Source organism: Ornithodoros turicata, chromosome 4, assembly GCF_037126465.1.
Source record: "Ornithodoros turicata isolate Travis chromosome 4, ASM3712646v1, whole genome shotgun sequence".
Lineage (NCBI taxonomy): Eukaryota > Metazoa > Arthropoda > Arachnida > Ixodida > Argasidae > Ornithodoros > Ornithodoros turicata.
Window position 1 is genome coordinate 34402314 of NC_088204.1, and position 24788 is coordinate 34427101.

At 44.9% G+C, this 24788-nt stretch overlaps 1 long non-coding RNA gene across 3 annotated transcripts; it reads right to left on the reverse strand.

Moving 5' to 3' along the window:
• Nucleotides 1–10868: 10868 nt before the first annotated feature.
• Nucleotides 10869–21381, reverse strand: LOC135392965 (uncharacterized). 3 transcript variants are annotated; one of them, XR_010422339.1, is made up of 4 exons: nt 21148–21381; nt 16704–16765; nt 12962–14925; nt 10869–12792 (listed from the first exon to the last, which is right to left on the reverse strand). It is a non-coding gene; the product is annotated as an uncharacterized LOC135392965 (long non-coding RNA). The 3 variants fall into 3 exon arrangements; XR_010422338.1 differs by having other exon boundaries at nt 10869–12124; nt 12733–14925; XR_010422337.1 differs by having other exon boundaries at nt 10869–14925.
• Nucleotides 21382–24788: the final 3407 nt, after the last annotated feature.

A 24788-nucleotide genomic window follows, 5' to 3' on the forward strand; every position in this document is an offset into this window, starting at 1 on the left:
GGTTTCCCTATCCTCTGGCAAGTGTCGCATGCCCGCACATACCTCTCGACATCTTTGAAACACCCTGGCCAGTACCATTCCTGTAACAGACGCTGTTTTGTTTTCCGTATACCCAGGTGTCCTGCCCACGAGTTGTCATGAGACATCTTGATGATATCTCCGCGCAAACTTTCGGGCACCATTAACTGGTCTACGACCTTGCCTCTGCGATCCTCGTAATGGCGGTAGAGGAGACCGCCCTGTATGATGATCTTTACATTACTCCTAGCCACACCCTCTCTGTTTGAGTCCCAGATTTTTCTCAGCGTCGGGTCCGCTTTCTGAAGCGCGATTAGCTCATCCTTACTGATGCGCACCAAATTTCTTAGCGCTCCGCTCGACGGTGCCAGGTATTCACCGACCTGACTAACGTCTGACTCATTGGGGCTGACTATGTCCTGCTGACTACTTTCCTGACTTGGCTCTTTCTCGCGAATTCCGACCTGGTTCGCTAGTTCCGATTCCTCAATTTCCTTTTCCGCCGCTTTCGCCTTCAATTCTCGCGCTTTGGCCCTAGTGAGAGCGAACACCCCCGCTTCTTCTATCTTTATGCCCTCCTTGCGCATGAGGTGGGCAGTACGATTGGATAGTAAGTACAGGTACTGGTCAGGAAGACGATCTGTCACTGCTGCCTCAGTGCGAAAATCACCAAACGGCCCAGTAATACACACCTCGGCCACCGGTAGGCAAACACTGTCTTTCTCCATAACCTGGCGTATCCACGCACACTTCGACAAGTAATGTTCCGGTAAAACAAATGAGGGATGCACTAGATCTAGGTTTGCACCACTGTCACGTAACACCGTACACGGACGACCGTTCACCTGAAGCTCATACAAATACGGCTTCATTATCTCCTCCTCCGTTGCACTGCTGTCGTCCGCGTAAGCTAATGCGACGCGCGGGTTTCTACATCCCGCGGCTATGTGGCCCTGTTCCTTACACCTATGGCATACGATAGGCTGCTTCCTCTCAAACGCTCTGCTGTTGCGTCTTTCTTCGTGCCCACCTTTAGGCCCTGTGCCTTCGCCGGTTGAATTCTCCTTCGGGGAGGCGCCATCAGCGTTACCGTTTTTCAGTTCTTCTTTCCGATTTCCCTTCAGAAAATGCTTCCGCGATTTCCCTAGCGGTTTCCCGTCTTGGCTGCCCATACCTCTTAGAGAAACGTATTCGTCCGCGTGGTCCGCAGCTATCTCAACGGTAACAACGCCGGACTTATCCCGCACCCAGTTCCGCATCTGGTCTGGCAGCTCATTGAAGAACTGTTCGAGCGCCATTACTTCTAACATCTTTTCTGGGTCACCGAACGCTTCGGCGCTTTTCATCCATTCGCTAAGATTAGCTTTGATTTCGAACCCGCGTTCGGCATAGCTGCTGACCTTTCTGCCGTCTCCGTCGCGAAATCTAAGCCGAAAAGCTTCTGCCGACAGCCGAAATTTCTTCAATAGGCTCTGCTTCACTTTCTCATAGCATTTCGCGTCCTCCGCCGATAGACGAGCTACACTGTCAGCCGCCTCACATGGTAGAACCGTCATGAGTCTAGCCGGCCACGAATCCCTTCCGTAGTTTTCTCGCTCGCACGCACGCTCAAAATTGACCAAGAAAAGTCCTATATCCTGACCTATCTTGAACGGCTGCAACAGCTTCGACATGTCTACGTTTTGTGTTCTCGGGATCGACCCCACGTCTTGCGACTGACTGCCTGTTAGACGTTTCAGTTCTACTTCCAACTTGAGCTTTTCTAGTTCTCTCTGATGAGCTCTTTCTTCTTTCTCACGATCCTTTTGTTCTTCCTCACGCTCCTTCTCCTCGCTGATTTTTTTAAGGGTTTCCCTGACATCGTCATCCCCTAAATCAGCCTCAACAATTGCCTCAATCACCTGCGCCTTTTTCGTTGTGCTGTTTACATTTAACCCGAATTCTTTGCACACCCGGATCAAATCGGTCTGAAGGAATGGTGTAAGATCCATGCTGACTGCCAACGATGTTGCCCACACACCTCTGATATTTTAGACAAAGTGCTAACAATATCTATAGAGGGACCCAACGGAATAGAATTGTAGCTACTCCCACAATCTAATCCTGACCAAAGGGCAACAGAGTCAAACCGCTCACCAATCGTAGGCCAAAATCCATGGATTCCGTCCAGCTGTTGTTCACCAGTCCGGCAAATGAGGAGGATCCCGTCGCTGCCATCCAGTTGTTAAGTCTTGCGACAGTCGGTAGCTTGGTCGAGGGGCCCAGCACCCAGGCAGAACTCAGACGAGGCAAAAGTGAGTTGACAAGAACGGAATATATTTACATCGTGACAAGTGAAAGTGAAAAGCTCCCAACAGGGACAAAGGGGCCGCTTAAGTAGTCTCCGTCCGTGAGAAGGAGGTCACCAGCCGCGGCGAGTTCCAGGAAGACGACCTTGATGTCCTTCCCCTTTTGGGTGAATGGGGAAGCTCGCTGACGGGAACATGGCTGACCAACGACGAGGGGGGAGACAAACATGGCGTGGCAGCCAGGTCGTAACAGTGCTGCTTATAAAGAAATCTCATTTCTGTTAGTGAAGGCGGCCGGACAAGATGTACAAATAATATGTTGTGGAAGGACATTCCTCGTGAATGTAGTGTAGTGGCTCTGAAAAAAAAAAAAAAACGTATTCAAAAATGCAGCAACGTAAGCGGTTGCACGCACGAAACGTAAAAATGGCTTCGCTCCTATTGTTGTGGGAACTTGAAGGGCGGAGCAAGTTTAAGAAATAGTGTGCAACGCGTTCTGTAATTACTGCGCTACTATGTTGTTGTCGACCTTCATAATTGTTTCAATATGTTTCAGAGTTAAATGGAGATATTCTTATAGATACATCATTGCTCTTATATCTGTTTAGTGCTCCTTTAAGTACCAGTAGGTGCGGTGGACGATGCTTCATGACGATGTCCAATCCTTATCACCCGTAATTTTTCCTATAGTTAGAAATCTTGGCACTCGCAGATTATTTTTACTCAGATTTGGATTCAGTTTTTTTAGATTGTTTGCCATTTCCGTACAGCAGGGCTGTTGAAGGGGCTTGAGACAACATACGTACATTCTGTGTTACTGACAAATGTTTCATATAAGCTATGATATCTTCCTGAAAGCATGAAACAAACTAACTGACTGTGACAGTTATAAGACTGCGACTTCGCTGCTGAAATCACAAATACAAGACACCTTAAACACCAGTTCTTCAATGAATTTAAATTTCAGTAAATTTTACCAGCATATGTTTATAGGACCCAGAGCCATAACTATATGCCATATTGTTATTGTGATGTATTCCGATAAATTAATACATATCGGGTGTTCCACATAAATCCCCCAGCTGATTAATTCGTAAACGGTTTTACTACCAGGGAAATATCTAATTAGTAAAGATCCTTGAGACATTGTCCATGAGCTGAGCTCATTAATTAAAGGGACGGTCTGGTACAACCTGCCCCGTTCATAACGTGTATCATTTGATTGCCCTTTCTTGAAAATGCAATGCTGAAAATTTACCAGAAAAGCACGTCACGATTATTAAATTGATAAAGATTGCTGAGCATACCATGATCTGCGTTGGCAACAATAAGAATGGCTATGGCATGAGAGTGAAGCACAAGCTTTGTTAAGCATCTGAAGTACCATTTTAAAGTTAGGATTTTTATTTAACTAATGAGCATATGCAAATGAGCCGCTTACTGCTCAGCTCACAGACGATGTCTCAAGGGTCTTTACCAAATAGCAATTTCTTGGATAGTGCCACCTGTTTACGAATTATTCAGCCGGGGGATTTATGTGGAACGCGTGGTATATGATTAGCATATGATGGAGTGCATTGTTAGCAAATTTTAGCTTTAGTACGAATGCAGTACACTCATCCTTACTATTTAAATTGATACAAATTTTTGTGCTAAAACTCAAAATTAAACACACACACAGTACATGTGGTGAGCTTTTGTCCCAAATTTTAATAAGTTTTAGCACCGAAATTTCTCAGAGATCAACATGCATATGCTTTTGAGACCCATATGTGGAGTGCAGCCTGTACCATATTGTTTTGTGACGTCCTGTGTTTCCATTCGCATGCAGGTGATATACACGAAGATGTGACTGAACTTTTCGAAATCACTAAATCGCAATGTGCTGTGAGGCCACAGAACATTCAGGGTATGTATCGATTCAGATTATGAGTCCTGGTCCTGTGGGTTGTCTGTGGAAGAAAGTACAATGTACCTTGCTATGCTAAGTCACAAAAGTTTTTGGAGTTGTAACTGTGTTCCTCCACACTATGAGCTAACAGAGATTATTTTCTGTCTGAACTGGGCAATTTGCCTTTCACCGCGGAAAAATGCAGAATTCCCTGCTGCGCAATTCAGGATTCGCCGCAGCAGAAAAAGAAGGGCCTTATTTATGACCTATCTTCATGATAAATGTTTGCATACCTATGCAAAGCATTATATCCCTATAGTTTCAGTATTTTGAATTTTCAGATCACAGTGTACCAACAACTTTCAAGGATCACAAACAAAGTCTTACTCATCCAGAGAAACACTGCACAGGTACACTGACTGCATGTTCAATACATAAGTTCTTCTGTCTCAAAGTTTAGGGCTTTTCTGTTGAGTGTAATTGTTTCCATCCAGCAGCGCTTCATAGTAATGGGCATTTGTGTGCACCGCTCATCTTGCAAGGCCTTGTTATTTTACAAACATGTTCCTCGTGTGTATGAATATTCATACAGAAAAATTATTTTTCAGTGTTTGAAAAGATGGTACTGCGAACTCTGCATACTCAATCACTGCGGCAGCTTCAACACACTGACCTGCTAGACGCCATTCTATTGCACTTGCAAGAACCAAAGGTTGCAGATGACACAAGCATCATCGGACAACAGTTTTATGAAGTTTGAGGAAGAACTGCAGGCATCCCAGAGGATGAAAGAACAGTTGGTGTGTTCTATTCTAATACTGAACTTCAGTGGTTAATTATGTCAGCGGACGTGACACTTGCCTCTTAATGAGAGAAAGAATTCCGTAAAGCTTGTACATTAATGGACATGCTGTGCCACACATAGGCTTCAGACTTTTCGGATTTATCCGACAAACTCCGCTAAACTCCCTTGCATGTTTTTTGCCAAAATATGATTTGTCCGAGCATATGATTTTTAGATGGCCCACATGGCGGCCTTACGGCTTTTCCTGTTTGCTTCTTCCTTTGTCCCCCTTTTTCCACACATACTTTGCGACTTCAACCTGATCTACAACCCAAAAAGAAAAAAAGGGGTCAAAAGTGGTAGCCTTCTTCAGGGTTGCTGGGCGCATGAATGGACAAAAGGAGGATACTACACTTGTCCAATCTGTTCTATGCATCCTCAACTCTCGTGACTCTACTTCATCCCAGGTATTGGGCTGGGCTGGGTTTGGCACAGAGTAGTTCTGTGTTTGTCACAGCTGCTACTCATTTTTAGCATGGACACCATTCACAACTTGTGCAAATACGCTTGTTCGTACTCGTACTCCAGTAGCTCTAGGTAGTAAAACATCTGTGTGCTGTATCGTATGGTTTCAGTCGCTCTTGCACTTCTTTCCTGGGACTGTCTCTGCGATGATTACTCCAAAACCCTCCAAAATCCGCGGATTCACTTTTCAGACTTTTTGTTTCTCCGAGAAACTCCGAATTTTGGTAAAATTGAAAGCTCCGATAAACAGCCTCTGAATGCAGCCTCTGAAACAGCCTCTCAGTCTGAGGACTTGCCGCTTGCGTCGATCCCTGTCGTATGAATGTGTGTATGAGTGTGCAAAAATGTAAGAGCGAAAGGAGGATGAGTGAGAGAGTGACTGGTTTGTCCCTTCAGATGACGCACCCTGGAAGTCGCTGATAAGGCGTGTTAGCTTATTTCAATTGGTAGAGCCCTGGACCGGTAATCCAGAAGGTGTGGGTTCGAGTCCTACAGCTGGCTAACCTTTTAAGTGATTTCCATCTTGGCCTTGTATGTGATTGTCCCTTCTATGTTGTTCGAGCCTCAGAACATCAGTTCTCTCTTGTGAATGGTGCCCAGGCTAAAAATGAGTAGCAGCTGTGACGAACACAGAACTATTCTGTGCCAAACCCAGCACAGCACAGCACAATACCTGGGATCAAGTAGAGTCACGAGAGTCTAGGATGCATAGAACAGATTGGACAAGTGTGTGTGTCATCCTACTTTTGGGCCATTCATGCGTCCAGCAACCCTGAAGGAGGCTACCACTTCTTACCCCTTTTTTTTCTTTTTGGGTTGTAGATCAATTTGAAGTCTAAAAGTAGGTGTGGAAAAAGGGGACAAAGGAAGAAGCAAACAGGAAAAGCCATAAGACCGCCATGTGGGCCCTGGAAAATTTTATTTTACTTATTTATTCATTTATTTGTAATACTTCTGGCATGAATGCCATAGAAGGAGGGACAGTACAAACGCGAATACAGAAGACATGCAATGAACAGATAATCACACAAATTGAAAAGGACACTAACAATAAGAGAAAACCTATAACGCTCTGTAATATTGTGAGATGCCGTCCTCAAATAAAGACAGTGTGTCACAGTCAACCAACGCCTGGGGAAGGCTGTTCCAGTCCCTGATGGCCGCCGGGAAAAAGGAGTCCCGTAGACGATTAGTACGAAATTTGTATGGCGTTAGGTGCTGGCTGTGTTTCCCCCGTCGGCTTGCATACTGCTGTGAGCGCAAGTATCCGTCTTTCGCGATACCGGTCACATCGTTATAGATATTCCATAGGAGTTTTAGACGCTGAATTTTATTTCTAGAACGCAACGAAAGTAGATTGGCTGACTCCAACATCTGGCGTTGGTGAGTCTAAACGAGAATAACGGTTATACACAAAGCTAATAGCCTTCCTCTGTACCATCTCAATTTCTCTTACTTTTGTAACAGCCTCGGGAAACCATATTACAGAGCCGTATTCAGTGATAGAGCGGACAAGAGATTTGTAGGCAGTTAGTTTTGTCTGGGAGTCAGCCTCCGCTAGAGTTCGCCGTAGCAAGTACAACCTGCGACTGGCCTTCGAGATAACTTTAAGGTGCTGGCTCCATGTCAAGTCGCTGGTAAACGTCAAGCCGAGATATTTGTGTGCATGTACTTGCTTTAAACGAACACTCTTCACTTCGTATTGGCACTGCGCAGCACTGGTCTTCTTTCGAGACACCGCCATGTAAACACTCTTCTGCGCATTAATACCCATTTGCCAAGTTTCGCACCAATGGACTACAGAATGAAGGGAACGCTGAAGGGTTACTTGGTCCTCAACCGTAAAATAACTGCACAGAATCGTCTGCGAAAAGTTTAATGGTAGCATCTACGTGCTCTGCAATATAGTTTATATATAAAAGAAAAAAACAGCGGACCGAGCACCGACCCTTGGGGAACTCCGGAAACTACACTGAGTGACGCGGAAGATGTATTATTGTAAGAAACGAACTGGAGCCTCCCCGTCAGATTAGACGCAAGGCAATTGATGAGCTTTTCGTTTTCAAATTGACAGCTGAGTTTCCAAAGCAGTTTAGAATGCGACACACTGTCGAATGCCTTTTGGAGGTCAAGAAAGATAACTTCAGACTGCTTTGAATTATCAATGGACGTAGCTAGATCGTGTACAAATCCAATTAATTGATTTGTAGTTGAGGATCCTTTGCGGAATCCATACTGACATTTGCTAAGCACACAATGCTCTTCCAAAAACTTTGCCATGTGACAGTACAATATATGTTCGAAAATTTCGGAGCAACTGGATAGGAGTGAAATGGGTCGGTAGTCACTAGTGCCGCGCCACTCAGACTTCTTAGGTACGGGAACAATTTTGGCAGCTTTCTAAGCCTTGGGAAGCACTCCGGAATCGTAGACCTTTTGGAATATCACTTGCAAATATAGTGAGATCCATTCAGCATACCTCCTAAGAAATGCATTAGGAATATTATCGGGCCCTGCGCCTTTTTTAGTGTCAACCTTCAACAATAACGCAAGGATACCTTGTGATGTGAAAACCACGTTAGAAATCGGGGGTAAGTGCCTAGGTTTACTATAGGGAGGAATTCATCCATCAGAATCGGATATTCTCGGATAAATCCTATTTTTCGCAAAAACATTGGAGGGAGTTTATCGGATAAATCCAAAAAGCCGGAAGCCTATTTATAATTGTTTCCTTTTTCAGCGCAGAGAAATGATGAAGACTGGCGGCACAAGTAATGGGGATAGAGCTAGACAGATCCTCTACAAACTTCTTTGAGACGAAGTGGCGCAATTGTTCAACTGGACGGGCTCAGGAGGGTAAAAGAAGGTCAGCTCACTGGAGTCTTGTGACATCTTGTGCAGTTAGTATGGCCAGTGGCGTCACTGTTTTGGTATGCTTACTCCATGGTGTTACTGCATGTTACTTAGTGTGTTCACAAACACACACACACAAAAAAAAGGGGCAGGTTCAGTCGTGTCAGAGCCGTAGTGTTTTACATGAAAACGTCACTGTCTCTGATTCGTTTGCTCGGCTGTGGCTGCCAAGGTGCTGAACCACCCACCCCCCTCTCTGGATGCAGTTCATAGTCTTTGTAAGTCACTTTCACACTCGCACACAAGTCGAAGTTGCCCTGCTGTACAGAATCGCCCTGCTTAACGCTGTCCCACTGACATTACTGATGTATCCCACGGGAGAAGGGCCGGGAAGCACAAGTGCAGTTTCTTCTAGTATTAGTTATGGACTAAGCGTTTGTCATGTTGCATGCTATTTGTGTGATGGGATTTACTCAAAAACAGGGATAAAAGAAATCGGGGAAACAGCGGAGGGAGAGGGACTTGCTGCTCCGTTGTTAAAGGCATCACCTGTGTTAAAGTTAACAATACATTTGTCGAGATCATTGTTTTCAGCTCATGGTATTGACAAAACATTCATCACCTGGGAAACTGTGCTTGGGGGAACCGCATGAAGGTATCTCTCCCACAACAGACCCCCCTTTAATTCAACTGAGACAGTCCCAAGGTGCTATTCCCCATACATGTGTTCACACTGGTTCATGTGCTTAGACAAATCTCTTTTTCTCAGATGCTATAATCTGTGCTTCGAGCTTAGGCACACTCGCAGACACAGAAAAGGCTGTCCAAACCTGGCTGAGACACGCAAGAGAAAGGGTTGAAAAGAAAGCAGGAAAGGAATGTTCACTATCCACCTGTTTGTGAAAATTAGTGTCGAAGTTGGAGCCTGAATTTTTGAAACATTTTATTTTCAGAACTTCATGGCCGAAAAGCTTCTTGTTCCTTGCTCTTTCGATGCTATATGCTATCGCAAACGACTAGGTGAGCAGTCGTGTATACATTTTCTTTCTGACTGCCATGGTCCCATGTGGACTGTTTCTGGTCTGCAGCCATCAAAAGATAGTGAAACTTCATGCGGTTCTTTCAGTGTGCAAATTGGGGTCCAGCCAAAACCGTCTATATTGTAGTCATTTTCATTTGTGGTGCAAATTTAGTTGCGAATGGTGATCAACCTTAAAAATTCAGGCTCTAATTAACAGCGCATACATTAAGGCAGATAACCATAATGCGCCCTTCTCTCAGTGTTCAAGAAGTATTGCAGTGAAGTACACTGTTATTTAGAACATACTTACTATACAAGGTATATACAAGTACAGTAGATTTTTTTGTGAGGACTTTTTCTTGTGTGCCATCTCGGTGTCACGTTATTCTGGGTGTGCCTACAGAAGCTAATATCTTGCAGGCCAATATAGGCTGCTGACGCAGCCCCTTGCATTTTTTCATTGTGGTATTGTAGCAGCACATCTCACAGTTCAGTTAACACTTGAGGCTCTAGTCGTACTTCGTAATAGAAAGCATACTCGTCCCACTGCTTTATTATGCAGGACTTGGCTATACAGATTCTGAGAGTATGCTTTTCATACTCTTTCTCATTGCGAAGATGTTTTATTCATGCCACTTAGCCCTGTGTCATTGTTATGTTACTGGATAGGCACCTGCAAATGCTAACAAAATGTAGCAGCAACACGTCTTGTTGTAACAATTTGTCTAAGAATGGGGTTAAAGCACAAAACTTCAGGCTGTCTATTAACTTTATGTTCGCTATACTACTGTTATATTAGCTATATCGCACATAACAAGCACATTTTTGCTTTCTTTTTTCACTTTTGAAAGTGCTTTATTTGGGCCGTTATGTTATCTATTGTGTGGGCACCTGCAAAAGCTGATGGATTGTAGCTGCAGTGTACTCTTTCATCACAGTTTTGGTGTACCATGTCTTGACCTACGGGTTCAGTTACGGATGGCGTTAAATCACAAAATGTCAGACTGTAGTCATAGTAAAAAAAGAGTCAGTCATAGGATAAAGAAAACATGCTAGTCTGAGTGATAACAATGTACACTGTGCACACGGCTTTCTGCAGGGCTCAGCTACACAGGTGTATACAGAGCTTATCTTTTATTGTTCTTATTATGAAGATGTTGTATGTGTGGAACATGGTCTTGTGCCATTACATTAGCCTATTTCTGTGGGCACCTGTAAAAGCTGACTTATTATGTATGGCTTATGACTTAATATTCAGTGTCCTCTTTCATCACAACTTTAATGTCATGACTTCCCAGTCGAAAAATACACCAGGCTGGGTAAGGTGTGTTTTTGTCTTTCCGACCAGAGTCGGAATTCAGACACTGGTCTGGTGTGTCCCGCTCTGATGTGTTTCCCTCTGATGTGTTCCCGTTGTGGCGTGTTCACGCCAGTGTGTAGTTCACAAAAGTGCCAGAGAAATAAAAGACAACGTGTAGGCTTCATATATATGTTTGGCGACTTAGCTGTTTATTTAGCTCTCCTCTGTTACAGCGTCTGGCAAGTCGAGCAGCAGTTCGCGTACTGTGCCGGTCGTGGTCTTCGATCCGTTGCGTCACAGCTCACAGATCGTTTACGACAGCCAAAGACTGACGTTTTCCTCTGATCGGTTTAAGACCTTCGCTATGTATTCTGCCGAGTACCTACGGGCTTCTCCATAATGCTTGCAAAAAACTGCGAGAACAATTCTGTCATGAGTGTTAGACAAGCGAATGGAAGTTGCGATTGCCATATGTGACACTCACTGACTGTCATTCTCTAACAAATATATTCTCCGAGAACTAGAAATGCAACCACGATACTCGTTCCGTGTGGATGTAAGAAAGACGTAACCTGTATTTTGGTGGCTGTTTGCTTCACGCCAGAAGTCGACGCATGCCCCAACAGGCAAACACAGCTCCCACACAACCAAGGCACATCCTGAGGATGTCTATATGATGTCACCAACTGAACAATCAGATGTCCGTAAGATATCCCGAATTGTCCGGATGACATACTATCGGACATCATTCGTACTTCCATTGCAACAGCCGGGGAATTGATTTGGGGAATCCTGGTGGCTTCCTTTATGACATTTTCAGGATATTTTTCTAGGCATCTCAGGATGTTTTTCTGGACATTCGAGAACGCTAATGCAGTATTCCCTCCCTGCCCCGTATGCTGTGTATAGATCTTATAATGCAAACTGTTCACTGTGACAATACATTTTATTGAATATTCTGTACTACCACTAAAAAAAACCATCTGTATATCACCTGGCAATGAGCTAGCTAACAATGTATCAAGTTAACATCAGTTCTTGGAATGAGCAGCTGATCTAGGAACTGGTGTTTCATCTAACTGGGTGAGCATCCTGAGTAACGGATGTGGTTAATGAAGTTACTAGCACCATAAAGGGCATAGGGATGCGAGCTATCCCAGGCACTTTGGTACACCAAAAATGTGAAAATTGCTCGCATCCTAACACGAAGATATCACAGGGTAGAGCTGACTGTAGTATAAACAGTAACTGCCACCAAGGAATATTGGATCTATAGTTTAAGTAGGCAATTGTACTGAAACAGATTTGCCACACAAAACTTCCGCTTGCCCTTTTGAACAACCCAGCTGAACTCTGCAGCAACGCAGTTCGTCAGAAGGTACTCGAGTATCTTTCGTGTAGATTGCTTTGCTTCACTACCGCCAAGCTGATCAAGCTCTTGAACCTGAAAGCAGGAAATGTTCCAAAAGCTCATCACACTTACAGAAAAAGTTTACCACTGACTTAACACAACACATAATTGAGACTTTTCCTCTCTTATACGGAAGACTGGTGGCGTCCCCGCGGTCTTATGATGTTTCCTGCATATACTGTATCAACATGAGTAGAGCCTGAAAGGGTTTAACCTGCTAATTCCCCCGAATTTACAACCCAAATTGAAGGTTGCCTGTTTAGGGTGAAATTAGTTTTTTACAAAGAAAATTCCCTCACCGAAACTTACTGAAAAATGAACAAAAAAAACTGAAAAGATGCACACTAGCTTGTTTGGCAGCAAACGCAATTACTTCACCATTTCTATGAAACCTGCACAGTTTGTTTGAGTAGTAGTGTCAGATTTCTCCTGAACTTTAGCATAAAGGAAGATTTCTACCGAGAATTCGCATGAATTTAGAGCATATGGTTATTTCTCCGATTTTTCACCCCCGAATTTGGAAAAAATATTTCCCGAAACCTTCAGGCTCCAGACATAAGCTCATGTAATTATATGACGCCTATTTTGATATGTTTCTGCATACGTAGTTAAATTGACTGATAGAAAAAGTTGACTAGTACCGCAATGCTTCTGTCCCAGGGATCACTAGAGCCGAACCGAATGCGATGCAAATCAGTATTCTGTAAGTGTTTACACAGAACATAGGCATATCATGCATTATTGCATCTGATAAACATGGCAAGATCACGTTGGTAATACTAGGGATTTTAAGAGATTCGAGTGGAGCACGAGTATACATCATGAATGCAGTTCAGCTAACTATAGATAAATATCTGGTCATTACTACACCTGCTGGTTCGGAACTTGCGACTTGTGTTCTACACACGCCGCTTCTCCTTTGCCGTAGTAGAGCTTCTGTAAAGCTTCAGGAACAAAATGCATAAGGAAGCACCTCACTACACAGATGAAAGGACGTTCACATTTTTATACGTTCCGAAGAGCTGAAGGACAGAAGGAAACACAATTCACCAGGCTGCTTAGACGCTACGCCAACAGTTTCCAAGTCGAAAACAGACTCCGAGTTGATGCCGATGCTGCTTGGTCGCATGTGACGATGAGAGCACTGTGGCTTTAGTTAAGTTTCGGTTTGAAAGACCGGGAAAGCTCACGTATCGCAACGTAACTAAAGCCAGGAACTATCGTATTGCACAATCAGTTTTTACAATACTCAGGTATTTGGAGTTGCCTGCACAACTTTGTAAACTTTTGGTATATATTCATTTTATTATTTTATTTATTTATTTTTATGTTTGAGCATGAATTATTTGCACACGTTTGCGCACTTTGGACAATTTCCTAAATAGTGTGTTGAAGACACAGACACCAAACAAAGGGCAATAACTGCAGTATTTGAATTCCCTCTAAGGTAGTGGGAAATTAAAGTGACTTGATACGCGAGCTCTCTAACTGCGCTGAAGAGTCTCATGACATCTACTGTTTTGTCTCGTCACACACAATACGCCAAGAGTGAGTGACGGGAAATGCTTCAATCCCCGTGTAACTTCGACTTCTCTGCTCAAACGTTTCTGCACAAATCTTGCAGTGGAATTTGCCAAAGGACTCTGCAACCACAGTGGCACTTGACATTAACCATTTTAATATGCTGTTGTACATACCCTTTTGTGTTCTGTGCTGTTTGGGACGACACACAATTAGTGTGAAATCATTCATTAGTGAGATCAGATTGAGGCAAGACTCCGTGCTTCATGCCAGTAAGAATGAATCACCCAAGAGATCCACAAAAAACATTAAATCAAGTAATCAGAAACAAAATGAGTATTGGGCTAGTTATTAAAATATATGTTCGCCGCTGTAAAACAGTGTTGAACGCATGCGCAGTAGTTAGCCAGGCGAAGCTCGGCGCGCGTGGCCCGAATATCTGATGTGTTCGTTCAAATCAGTGAACATTAGGGACTCGTTCGCAAGATTCGTTCGCGAATCATTGACGCCAGTGGGTCAAGTGACCCTGATCATTACTAGTTTTCTATGCGGAGCCTCTACCGTAGCCACTGAGGCGCCGGGGACTGGTTTAAGATTTCTAAGTACTGATCATTACTAAATACGTATATGAAAAACCTACAGCTGGCTAACCTTTTCGGTGACTTTCATCTTTCATCATGAAAACCATGTCCGCCATCTCACATACTAGCCAGAAAGGGCCTTTTCCGATATACCTGACAAATAACTTATATTTATCGACTGCAGATCATCACCAGCGATATTTAGAGCGAGCTGATCATAAACAAAAAATCAGAAAACACATTTTTGATTCTGAATACTTCCATCCATACGACGTCCGCCACAAAGCTCGATATCGACGCGCCGTAGTGAACCAACGCTAAGATTCCAAAGGAGACCAACTCTCCGTGCTTTTTGTACAGTACATAAAGTAGGATACTTTCGCCCCAGTGAATTTGTTGCGTGTTTTAAATGCATGCCAGTGAATTCCTAGAGGCGCATATTTTGAGCAAGATTAATGAATTTTTCATGCATGTGTATTCAACCAGCTTTTAGTGCATATAAATACGGCCTCTACATATGACCCATGCATTATAATTTCTGGAGGTGTTCTGGGAAGTCGAACTTGTTGGGCACAGCGTCAGGCCTCAGTTGAACGGTTTGGCCCGTTCTGTCAAAGCATTTGTTTTTAAAATGTTTGCTGCAGACCAGTGATGTCGTCGACGGCGTCCAGTCCTTTCGCCTGACATTTACCACACACTTTGTTTAAATGTTCTTGGCGGCCGTGAGGAAACCTGCATTGAACAATTTATGCCATCAATTACGGAAGGGATGACAAGGCCAATCCAAGCAAGCAATCGTCGATACCGTGACCAACAAAGTGAGCCGTAGTTACCACAGCTGAGAAGCGCACTTCAACGCCTGCTGCGTGCCGAGACCATACCCGTGAACTGCACCCAAGCAGCACAATGTACTGAAAGTCGAGTGCAATAGGGGTGGACGGTATGTGTCTTATCAATGTTCTTTAGTTTCACGACTCTGTTCAAGGCCTTCCACCTACCCATCCATCCCTATTGCACTCGACTTTCAGTGCATTTTGCTTCACCACACCAGGTTCACCACACCAAGGTTCACCACACCAGGCTGGTGTGTACGACAGGGCACACCACGACAGTCTGGTGTGCACGCCTCGGCACATTACAATGGTCTGGTGTGTACGCCAGGACACATCAAGCAGTCTAATGGGACTCCCCCGGGAAGTCCCGCTTAAGCGACTGACACCAACCTTTGGGACTCGGCGCGCCCGGGTCAAAAGAGCGAAGAGGCACCAACCCCAAAAATGCACCTTGCAATTTGTAAAATATGTACCCGCCCACCATACTCATTATCACAGAAGAAGGTGAGGCGAAGAAACACAGTGGATGACACAACACATTGCCTGAATTTCGCCCACAAGCAATCAGATCAATGAAACGAAGCAGTCGAAAAGGTACCAGCAGCTGCCAGTGAGGTGTAACGGTAGGATCTTCGGAACGCATGTCCGTTGGGAGCGGGTTCAACTCCCGCTGCTCCATTTGATTGACCATATTCATTATATTGCGCGCATTTCGCTTCAAACACCGAGGATTCAATGCGTTTTGTTCCTTTTGCACTCAGTTTTCAAAGGCGTAATGCCTTCAGTTGCGCACATGTTCACTGTTTACGTTCTCTCTGTTTTTTTTTTGTTTTTTTTCTGTTCTTCCTTCCTCTTATTTCTATACCAGTTCTGCATGCATCATATGATCCCGCCAGAGTGTGTGTTCTTCATTTTTCATTTCCTTTTCTTTCCTTCTTTTTGTTTTCTTTTGATTTCTTTTTCATTGCCTCTTTTGTCTACCCCCTTCACTTTTTTTTGAATACCAAGCCGACATCCATCTGGCTTACCTTTCCTTTCTTTTTTTTTTTCTTAATAAACATATCCCCCCCGGCCAGAGAGTACTACTTCGTGGTGCGCCCTTACCCCCCCCCCCCCCGGGAAAATGAAAACTCTCCGCCTCTGTACACCAGGACACACCACAGCAGTCTGGTGTGTACACCAGGACATAACATACAACCTGGTGTGTACACTACGGCACACTAGGAAACACCAGACCAGCCTGATGTTTTTTTTTTCAATTGGGCTACAAATTCAGTTATTAGTTGGGTTAAACCGTAAAGTTTTGGGCTGTAATCATAGTCATGTTTCCTGAAAAAAAAAATTCACTGGTCTCAGCGATACAAAGTATACTTCTTCATGCAGGATTCAGATAAACGGGTACATGGAGCGTCCATTTTTTTACTGTTTTCAGTGTGAAGATTTTCTATGTGTGGCACTTAGCCTTGTATCATATGTAGACTCCTTGTCTGGGCTCCTGCAAAAGCTGTTGGACTGCAGGCACAGTGTGCACTTCATCACAATACTAGCACATCTTGTGATACGCATTTCTGAAGAGTGTCTCAGTGTTCCATATGCCATTGGTTTTTGTAAGCACTTGTACCAGTGTATGCCATACATAAACTTTTTGATACAGGAAGTCCTTCAAATGCTACATACTTTGTATGGATATGCCCCACGCTGTGCTGCATATGGCTGCTCCAGGTTATGCTTGATGTTTTCTGCAATAAAACAGAACTTAATGGGACTGTATGTGCTCTCCTCTCATTTGTCCTGCTTCAGCATGTGTGAGAAACAAATTAAGCACAATAAGACTCAGCTAGATTTTGTCCCTGATGTACCATCATGTTGTTCTACAATTGTCCTTAAGAAAGGCCTGAGGACGTTCTGAGTACACTGTGCGGATCTGGTATAGTGCCACATTGGCATATTGAGAACGATTTGAGGATCAATTTGACCCTCCTGAGGATGTCACCCCGTCCGCGAATGACGCTCTTAGGCTATCCCTGGGATGACAGTGTGTTCTTGGGGTATGAATCCACATAGTCGACAAGCTTACTTCCACGTCCTCTCACAGCAGCTGCTGTGCGCCGGTCTTCATATTTACGTGCCTGTTTCCCTTTCTTTTGCTCTCGTACAGCATTTATCGCTGTTTTAGAGTCTTGACGATGTTGATTATAATTTCGTAGGCCTGGGATACACATCCGCCATGTTTGTTATCCAGCACGCCACTGCTTTTCCTTCCCAGCATTCTCGCTCGTGGAGCAGGCTGGTGCGGGCTCGCGACTTTCCCGGCGCTCCTGGCAAAATTCTGCTACGTCCACACTACGTCAGTGAACGCCGCGAATGTCGCGAACGACGGAGTGCCGGTGAACTTGTCACGTTCACACAGTAATCCGTGAACTCCGCGGAAGCCGCGAAGGTACCGAAAGCCGCAGCGCGAGATTGCTTCTACTTTTGATGGGAGCACCGGGAAAGACGCGAGTCTGGACCAATTAGCGCGCTCCGCGAGCGAGAATGCTTGGAAGGGAGAGCAGCGGCGTGCTGGACAACCAACATGGCGTAACCTGGTCCACGAAATTCTAATCAAGACTCTAAGGTAGAGCTAAATGTTGTACGACAGCAAACGCAAGAGGAGCGGAAACGTAGATATGAAGACCGCATCATAGGAGCTGCTTAAAGAAGACGATGAAGTAAGTGTGTCGACTGTGTTGAGACATGTGTAGATGCACGTCGTCTGCTGCTCGAAGCGGGCATCGCTTTACAGGTTGCTGTATAAAACGCAATAAATACGCATTTGGCAATTGTTATTCTGATGTCTCACAACGACATTTTACGCATAACAAGTACAGTTCGAAGAATGAAACGGATCAGTTTTTGTAGCGGAGTACGGTGGTACTAGTAGTGCCGGCATTCCGCGAATGCCGTAAAAGCGGTGAATGAGTTCCCTGCGTTCGCGCCTTTCGGTGATGTAGTGTGAACGTAGCACTAGAAGCAAGTTCAACTCTCGCGTCGCGTTGCTCGGCACCTTCGCGCTTTCCCGGCTGTCGCGGATTGCTGTGTGGACATGACAAGTTGTCCGGCATTCCCGTTGTTCACGGCTTTCGGGGCGTTCAGTACCATAGTATGGACCCAGCATACCCATTACCCAGCGTATACGTCAGCGGCCTCCGTCAAGTGACTGAAAAACAATCCGACGAATCACGAAATTCGAACCACGGCAAGAACGCTGCTGCCAACGGCCACCACAGTCGCCCCTGAGTAAGGAGCCAAACACTCTCCGAAACGTCAAGTATCCCCGTCCTGTACCTTGGTTGGAGATTTTCGTTACTATCATTGTTTTTTACCTAACCAGATACACTTGTGTCGAAGATGTTCACGGTCAACTATTTTGCATCTACGTCACTGGTCCCGCGACTGCTTATCTGCCGGAAAATTTTCAAAATGGTCCTGAAAACGGGTCCTGCGACTCATCTGTGGTGCGGCTTATACGCGTGAAATCACGGTAGTTGTTGCTTTTCTGTTCAGCTTTAACAGTATTGAGTTGGCTCAAAAAGAACTCAATGGAGTTTTTAATCCGCTGTTCTCAATATACACACTATTGAAGAGTTACTATTGCTTTTCAGTTGAACTGTAACAGTGTTGAGTTGAATAATTGTGACATACGTTCACTGTTCATTGCAACATACACGCACTGTACTGCGTGCGATATTACTGACATCAAAAGTATGAAAGGTATTTTTCATTGCCTGCGCATCCACCCTCTACGTGTTCATCAGTACTTTTACGGTAAAATTTGCCATGCAGGTTCACATTGACGAAAACAGCATCTCGCTGCGCAATTTTGACTTTCGATGGACCTATACCGAATTCCTCAAATGAAAAGCAGTGAGAAACCAATTCCACACTTAGTATTGTTTTGATGCGTAATCGTATTAAACTGAGGCACCTCACTCTCTACTCTGACCCAGAGGCGAGCAGGATTCAGGAAGGAGATGTCAATGTTGCATATGCCTTGCTAACTGAGGTTTGAAAGTTTTTTATTTCTCTCTTTCTGCTTTTTAAAACCGCCGCGTACATTGCCTGCTATGGTGAAATAAGCGAAACAAAAAGAGGAAGCTAACAGAAAATGAAATATGAGGTACCGACGTTAGCAGGAAAGGAAAATGCTGAGTTCAACTGAAGACGCGTGCTGCCTTTAAAAAAGGAAAACTCCTATTTGAGATGTCAGCAGCACACTCACACTTCACACTCTGCCAGCATGTATTCATGTACTGGGCACAGTTAAATAGACGTGGTGTGATCCAGACAAATGCACTTTTGCAGGTGCTCTGTATTTATAACATGCCTTGGCATCCAAAACATATTACTCATGACTGCTATGTTTTGTGTTTTAAATATACAAAATGTGCAATAAGCCATAAATTATCTGTCATCTCTGCAGAAGGACAATGATAGTAGCAGCATTTCAATAAAGAGATAACTCAGAATCGGGCACCACAGAGTAATTCGAATTTCAATAGAAACGCGACGGCCAGTATTCCATTATCTCTCAATGGCCAAGACAATCACAACTAAATGAATTTTCAATAAAAACTTTGCAATGCATGTTGAGGAAATCCAAGAGAGTTTAAATGGAATTCCAATGGTTGTTTTTGTAAGGGCTACTGTTCACAACCCAGGAGTACACAGCTTCAGTGTGCTCCACGTGCTCCTGCAACATCGTGCCCCATCATACAGCTATTAATATGTGTTGATGATTCAGCACGTGGTTCAGCGCCAGCAAACAGCATGCCAGCATTTGATCCTAATTCAGAGTGATTCCGCTTTTGTTTCACAGTACTTGAAATTGAAAAATTGAAAATTGAAAATTGAAACTGACAAGACTTTTTGTCATGTGTGCACCAGCGTTTCGCAGGCGTATTCTGTCGATGTAAGTCCACCTTGTATTTCTTTAGTCATTCATCCAGATACATACAAAATATGGGCAGTCTTGGTTTTCCGCTGTTGAACAGAAAAAAATAATTACTCGGATGATATGCACGGGGCAAGACGTGGCAATTTAATGTGATTTAAATGTAATGTAATTTAAAAACAGATAAGTAAAACAGTAAGTAGGTGGCTTTCTGCTTGTTCCTGCGATATATCCTTTGGCATATTGCCTAGGGACTTTCAGCAGATTTTTCTTTTTTTCAGGATATTTCCAGCAAAGCAGAAGCTCACGCGAAAGCGACACATCAGTCTGGCGGTGCCTTGTTTGCGAAGGGCGGTGGAGCAAAACAGCACCGGGTTCGGTGTGGCTTCATTGCACAGGATGTGGGCGGTGGGTTCACGGGCATTGTGTAGGGGTCCACGGCCTCGACTTTGTCTGCTTCGAATCCAAAAAACAAATTTGTATAGTTCATTACCACGGCGTGTCTCATCTTACCTCGCGTGATGTGTCGTCTTGCCCCGAAGGTTGCGGCAATATGAAACAATCTGGATTTTTGAATTTCTTGTTCTGTGCTTCCCTTACACCGGTTTTCACCGTTCTGCATTTACAGGTCGGAAGGTCTACAGCCCGCTGAACGCGCCTATGGCTAGTTTTTTTTTTTTTTCGAAAAACAGGAAAAAAAAATCATATTCAATTCCAAATTTCTGTCTCATTTTGCCTCACAGTATCCTACGAGTAACAGATCAACATAGAGCCGGAGCCGAGACCTGCTATGTCGAAACTCAGCCCTCGCTTTCAGAACCTGTGGTGGTGGTGGTGGTGGTGGTGATGATGATGATGAAAGAACCTGTACCTACCTTCAGAACCTGTACTCTAGCAAACAAGCTCACATCAGCCATTGGGAACAGTCACTCCTGCTGGCATGCGTTTGTTTTTTTCCTTGTGCGATGGTTTCTAGCGAAGCTGATTTACTCAGACTAGCATTTTACCTGACAAATAAAATTTCAGCGTTCGTTCTGTGAACTCTGCTGTCTACGCACTGAAATCGAAAAGCTTTTGGCATCGCCAAAAGTCGGGAAATGGTGTCGCTGGCTAGCAGAGTTTGGGAAGCACTGGCGTACGCGTTAATTGTGCGTGAAAATGGTAGAGAAATGTTTGACAAACGCTTACATGTTCGAAGTTGGCTTGGCATGAGTGGTACTGTGGCACTATGGTATCATTCCAGTCGTACTTCGAACCCTTGAGCTTTATAGCGAAGCCGGGTATTTCCATCATGTCATCCTCAACGCCACCGGCCTCGATCACTAACACGGTGATGCTTGGTACAGCTGACAACGTGTTGGCTACTAGGCATCCTGCTGTCCCGCCGCCAACTGGAGCAAGAGAAAAATCACAAGGGACTGTAATGACTCACTTGACTCAATGCCTCTGTTCAAACTGAATGCAAAGGCTCGGCTTGTGAATGGCCGTGTTGCACAATAGTTATGGGCGCGTCATTTCTGCACGTCATTACTTGCAGAGTGCCGTAAATCTGGTTGCGCAACCGCGAGCGTAATCGCGCCGTCAAATACAACAAGCACATTGAGCATACATATACAATACTCAATACGATTGTGGCAGTTCATGACCCTAAGAAGGAGTATTTTATGTGATTTTTCGTGAGCCATCCATAGAAACTCTCCTGCGTTCTTGTAGCGAAGGGACTGGTACTTACCAATGACATAGTGACATCGTATTCGATGTACCTCTTCGTATCGCCAAGACGGAGCTCCGCCTTAATTAGCCTTAAAGGAGCATGAAAAAGCTAAAAAGATATGTCAGGAGCAGTAGAAATTAAGATTACAAATCCAGGGCCATATATTCGCACAAAAATGCCAGTGGAGCGCGCTACCCCGGTGCGCAAGAGAGCTTTCAATCTCACAGGCCAGAAAAAGTCAGCTACCAATCTACGACGCCACGTTAGGTTACTTCCATGTTCCTTTAAGGAGCCGAGAGTATTCACTTCCTGTTGCTTGCAAGGTTTTGACACTACAGTAATTCTGTTTTGTCAGGGGAAGCTTCCTTTCGTCCATCGTGCAAGTATGATGAGAGTCAATAGGCGCTGGTGCGTAGAGAAACAGCAGACGAACGGAAAGATCGCCATAAAGTTTACCGGTCTCGACGGTAACAAGAACAAGAATGCACGATCCCCGTCCCCGCGCTGATCTTGAAGGGACCGTAAACATTTCACAAATAATGGGATCCCATGAAAGAACGGAGCTCATAGTACCCAAATACATTTCGTTCGGCTCGTGCCAGCTCAGTGACTCATATAAATGCTTTCAAAGATGAGTAACCAGTGCGCCTCACTCCACCACGCATACTACATAGCTACATGGTCACCTGGCTACGTAGCCTTTTGCCGTCCAATCGGGGGGCCGAGCTCCGAACATGACGTTTCAAATTGCGAGCCAATAAACAGTCTTCATTATCATCCGTGAGGCGGAGTGCTCCGTTTGTTTGTGTGGAACTAGATTTTGCGCTCCGTGGTTCCGAAATTCAGCGTAATGACATCTCGAACATGTGCGGCTGGCGCAAACGTCAACAATTGGGCTGCTATCACATGACACGATTCCAACCCGGGTACCTCCCAGTCACGACGTGGCATGCCAAGCACGCTAACCACTGTACCACGCGAGCTGGTGACGCGATGCTGCGTGGCTCAAACCAAAGTACGGCAGCCCAGTCGTCGGGAATACCCGAAGATGACAAAGATGATCCATCGCGCACATACCTTCTGGAAGTTTCTTCAAACTTTAGCGCCGGATATTCATTCGCGCTCGCGGTGCGCTGCGTGCTAGTGCGCGGAAAACGTAGTGCGCGTGTGATGTCTAAAGTTAACGACTTTCTTTTTGCAGTTTGAGGTTGTAACTAATAATACTTGGGGGTTTACGTCGCTTTCATTGCGAGACAACTGAGATCATGAGCGACGCCACTGCGGTCGGTCTGTGGATTGCTTTCGCCCACCTGAGGGTTCTTTAACGTGTGATGAGAGCTAATCACACGGCACCCCGTATTTAACGTCCCTCGCGGAAGACGGCGTGTCTAAGCAACTTGTACCCTGCCACCAAGTTCCTGACGTCCTCGGCCGAGTTTGAACCCGCGATCTCGGGATCAGAAGGTGAAAACGCTACCGACTGAGCCACCGAGGCCGATTGAGGTTGTAACCGTTTAGGTTTTGAATAGAATAAGACTCACATTCATCTAGTCCATTTCCGCAAGTGATATAAAATCATAATTGGTGAGGAAAGCTCCACGTCAAAATGACGTAAAGTTAGAGCGCACGGCGGAGCTAAAAAGCGTAAGAGTGCAGAGAATATTTCATCCGTATGCAAGCGTGTTTTGGTTTTGAGCGCTAGTAATTGCAAGAAGCTTTCACTGCCTAAGTTGCAATAATATAACGCAGAGAAATGCGCACCCTGTATACCCGTTTACGGCCCCATTAATCTTCCTCGACAATGCCAGCCCGCTTCTGTCAGACCTCTTAAGGAATGGCAGACTTCTAGAGAATGCAGCAGCTGCATAGGTTGGCGGACGCGAGCCCCGGTAGCTGTCTTCAGAGAACACGAATGTACACGTCCAATCACGCCCCCTATGGACTTGTTGTACCTGTCCGATTTCTATAGCATCCTCGGCTGACGCTGGCCTGCCAGAAGCACAAGTTGATGGTGCTGCATGTTGTATGAGGTGGCTCCTGGGCTAAGGTTCCCAGACCTAAATTAACAAATACTCCCTGTTTCACTGACGCCAATGAGTTGGCTTCGATACAACGTTCTCTTCAACGAGATTTTAACTGAGCGTACCATCCTTTCCCAGACAGAATCCCCCCTCCCCGCCTGTTCTGCTATGAATTCCGAAGTGATGTGAGCTTGCGCAGTGTACTCATGTTTATGCTGAAATTCGCATGAAATCAGTGCAAGGATCTCCCGTGCGGCCTTTTTGAGCGTCAAAACATTGTCGGCATACATCCTTTTTGCTAATCCTGTCCGAGCAATAAACAACCGCCATAAGAAAGGTCTCCTACGACTGGTCGGTGACAAGTTCCAGATGAATTTCCCGGGTTACGTTACAAGTGAACAGGGTCGTGCACATATTACGTTGTCCTTGTGACGTTGTGTAGTAAAGTGCGCGGGCGAAATCAACACCCACGACATCAAAGGCAAGCATGCCCAGCAATTCGGGGCAGAAGGTAAAGCACGCTTCGCCTGATACTGCTCCCGTAGAGGCCATGTATTAGGAATAGAAATGCGCGTGCAGCACGGTCCGTTGGCACCGCTTTGCATTCCTTCTCTTGTTGGACGTTGCCTATGTCATGCGAAACCTTTGGTGCATGGTTCGTTGACGAATATTGGGGTCTTCGAGGTTCCATTTTGATTCCAAATTTCCGACCTGTAAAGGAGGCCTCACGAGATCTGTAAAGGAGGCTGTCGCGCTGGTTGAAGCCCTCAATCTGGTGAGTTAACGCAAATACACCAGATACTTTGCGAGAAACACGTGAGTTGACTGCTCTGCACAGCATCGCAAACACCTTACAAGACAGATAAGCTCGCAGAACTTGTTGTGCATGAAAGCAAGAAAAGAAACTTTTTGCAGTCACGAGACCCTTGCTTCGAGACACGCGGCTTGTGAGGAGGTCTGAGGACAGGGGCGGGTAGGTAAAGAATACCGTGATATGTGCGGTAGTAAACAAGCACAGAGGGCGATATTGGAGCTCCAAGTTGACTCCATTCGCCTGCCAAGGAATTTGGGACTAAGCATAACGCGGACATCAC